Genomic DNA, 3,626 nt, shown 5'->3' with positions numbered 1-3,626 from the left:
TGTCCTCTTATCTCTGGAACATCACTGCCTCCGTGTCCAGTCCCTGAAGCACCCTACTCTGTTCCCCAGCTGGCTCCATGCTAGCTACACTGCCACAAGGGACACATGCTCCAGAAAGTGTGTGTGGGGGGGTTCAAGTACAGGACTGGGACACTCCAAGCCCCAACCCCTGTGTTCAGACACACTCCCTGCCATTCAGTCCTTTACTTCCCTACCCACTCTCCCCTCCTTGAAGAGCAAGGGAGAAGAAATCCCCCCTCTCACACACACAATACCCAAGCATTTTTGCTTTCTGAAGGGGGGTGGGGAAGCAGGGTTAACAACCATCTGTAAACTTTACAGACATTGAAATATGTTTACAGACTTTATGGACAAGCATTTTAACCACATTTTTTAAAACAGTGACAACTCTGTTAAAGATCCTGAGTAAACATGCAAAAGGTGTTCATTGCTTGTTATGCAACTGCTAGCCCCACCACACCCATCACATAAGACCAGTAATTGTCTATATCTGCAAGTTAAACATTAACGACTGGTTGGGATGTTCTAATGTCACATACTACCCTCAGTCTGAGAAGAAATTTTCACACTGCTATATGGAATACAAATATCCTCCTCGATGGCCCTAGGCATTGCTCTTTCAACTATAATCACATTTATTTAAGAAATGTCTGTCCTCTTCCCACATTGTCTTATTCCTCATGTTTCTCAAATTCAGGACTCTCCAATCAGACTGACTATTGGAATGGAGTAAGATCATGGCTTTTACCTTTGCCGTGCTCTTTAGCACGTGGAAAGTGTGAGAAATGGCAGCAATCTATAGTTGCAACAAGGTACCTACCTTCTCTCTAACCCAGAGGGAGGGTGCAAAATTCCTGTTTAATAGGTCCACAAGCCACAGAGCAAAGGGGTGCAACTAAAACCACACTGACAACATTAGTCTACTCTTATGCCAGGGGATAACACTTGCAAAGCTTTCATTTTATTTTACTAGAAATTCTACAGAAGCCTTTTCCATGCTCATTCCTACATTCAGTCCTGGGACAGAAAAGATGACAACCCAAATTTGCTCTAGATTTTTGGCATCTTTGTAATCTGATGTTGTATAAGATTAATTTATGCATAAGTAGTTAGGTACATTGCTAATATGTTAAATTAATCTTTAAGACATGACACTACAGCATGAGCTAAAATACAGATACAGGCAACCCCCACTTAGTACTTTTAATTGGGGCCTGAAAAACTGAGCGTTAAGCAAAACAAGCTTTAAGTGAAACCGAAAGTATCTGGCAACCCAAGATGGTGACTGCACGCGTTTTTAATGACCCAAGATGGTGACCGTGAGCGTTACAATGGAACTCACTGAGCACTAAGTGAAATCAGGTATCAATTTAAAATGAGCCTTATTGTGAAACAGCGCTAAGCAAAACAGCGTTAAGCAGGGGTTGCCTGTATTAGTCAAATTCTTAGTATGACTGTCCAATTTATTTTAGATTGTTAATTGTAACTGTATGTCCAATTAACACTAAAGCCTGAGCAGAAGTGATTTCATCCTATCACATAGGAAGGCCAAGTCTTACAGACCTGATCTCAATTTACCAGCATCACATAAATTAACATGGCACCAAGCCAAAACCTAAATCCTCATCCTACAGTCTGTTTGACTGACTCATGCATCTTACTACTATCCCATTTCCTAGAAAACAGATCTATTTCTGTCCACTCCTACATTTCCAAGCATATGTAAAACAACAAATAGCTAATGCCTTCTTTGTGTGCCTACTTCCAGTATCCCTTGCTCAATGTAATGACTTCCAGTTAATAATTTAAGTTACTGTAGATAAGCCTATGCCAGTTCAACCCTGTTTTTTAAACCTTGCTTAATCAGACAAAGATCATTTAAACTTGAATTGAAAGTGTATTCAGGACTACTGATGGAAGCAGGCAACAAGCCAACAAATCATCACATAATCTACCATAGCTCCTGCCCCAACTCTCTCTGGTTCCCAAAGGCAATGGCACATAATCAACAAACTGCACATGCAGTTTCACACGGGTTTCCAAGGCAGTCTATGGAAGCCAGGTACTGTATCCTTCAGAAGGGAACACAGGCTTGTGAGAGGTGGAGGATTTGCAGTGCCACTGAGCTCTCTCCAGCCATTAAGGGACTGGCAACACCAGTTACTGAACAGAGATGAACTTTAAATAAAGGTGGAGCAGAGACATCACTGACCAGAGATGGACACTTTCATGGCCTTGTCTTGAGAAGAGATTGGCCAGGGAGCGCAATTCCTCACCCAGGCTGCACCCATAACACCCAGTATAAGAGCTGAGCCACCTTCACCCACATCCCGGCCGGCCCCGCTCCAAGCAGGCACACTGACTCCCGGCTCCTACGTTGCAGAGACCCCAGGAGCTGCGCCGGGCTCCGACGTGAAAGGCAGATGGAGCGAGCGCTGAGCCCGCCCCCGGGCCGCTGCTCCGGGGAAAGAGGCGCCCCCCCAGCGGAAACCGCCCGCCCGCAGGGGGCGCAGGCGAGCAGGCCTCCTCCGGCCCCGAGCACCGCGGCGATCGGTTCTCCAGGGGGCGCGAGGAGCAAGAGGTGCTCGGCGCGGACGTGCCTCCCTCCCGGCAGCGCCAAGCGCCCGCAGGACAGACCCCAGCGGAACGGAACGGAACGGAACCGAACCAGCCCGGCCCTCCCCGGCGGCTCCGCCGCGCCGCTACCTACACGCCAGCCCGCTGCTCCCGCTCGCTCTGCGTACCTGCCGCGCCTGCTACTGATGTTGCTGCGGAATGACGTAACAGAGGGAGGGAGTCACCTGACTCCCTGGTGACAGGGGCGGGGCCGTGCGTCACAAAGGGGCTGGAGCCGGGGGGTGGAGGTTCCGTGTGAAGCGGGGGGCGGGGGGAGCTGCTGCTGCCGGTCCGGCCCGACCCGGCCCGGCGCCCAGTGCCGCAGCCCGCGGGGTAGCTGGCCCACCCGGCCCCCCGCTGTGTCCCCGGAGCCGAGAGCCCGCGCGGGGGGCGGGGATTGCATGTGAGACTCCGAGTCAAAGCCGGAGCTGTTCTGGGGCTGCGGGAGACTCCTGTCCTGCCCTGCGCTGGGCATTGAGGTTACAGTCAGAGGCTGCATGTGTCCCGGGACAAACCGTTTTATCCTGGGACAAAATGCAGTGGTTCAGACATCCATATTCTCTGTTCCGGGATAAATCCATAAAAGAGCCACAGGATGAGAAGTGCGTGCAGTTTATCTGGGGCTGGGAATCCCTGAGTTGCATCGCTGCAGTCAGCTTGCTAAACCCTGATGGTTAGGGATGTGTGCACGCATCAATCCCAGGGTATAGCTGCTCCAGGACAAACGCAGCTTGTCTGGGGGCAGATGCAATGTCTGTTCCTAGCCTGACCACAAGTGCCTCTCAGAACACACCTGTCCCATTGTTTGGCCCATGCAGGCGTTGCACACCAACACAGTCTGTCTTATATGCTTGATTTATGAAACATAAATCCAATTTGCATGAACGTACACATGATCACTAGTAAAGAAATGTAGAGTCTGGAAGATGCAGACTGGCTGCACTGGCACTGGCTAAAGGAGAGATGATAAATGGGTTGTACTAAAGGGG

The 3,626-nt window shown here is 49.8% G+C and overlaps 1 long non-coding RNA gene across 2 annotated transcripts in view; it reads right to left on the bottom strand.

The window, feature by feature from the left end:
- LOC109309906 overlaps positions 1-2,832 on the bottom strand; it is a 21,023-nt gene extending 18,191 nt beyond the window's left edge. For both annotated transcript variants that reach the window (XR_002101079.1, XR_002101078.1), the window contains exon 1: positions 2,732-2,832. This is a non-coding gene — a long non-coding RNA (uncharacterized LOC109309906). The remainder of the gene's footprint in view (positions 1-2,731) is intronic.
- Between the last annotated feature and the right edge of the window lie 794 nt (positions 2,833-3,626).

This window comes from Crocodylus porosus, unplaced genomic scaffold, assembly GCF_001723895.1.
Source record: "Crocodylus porosus isolate Cpor-Errol unplaced genomic scaffold, CroPor_comp1, whole genome shotgun sequence".
Taxonomy (NCBI): domain Eukaryota; kingdom Metazoa; phylum Chordata; order Crocodylia; family Crocodylidae; genus Crocodylus; species Crocodylus porosus.
The sequence above is the reverse complement of the archived record's forward strand: the minus strand, read 5'-3'. Positions and strand labels throughout refer to the sequence as shown.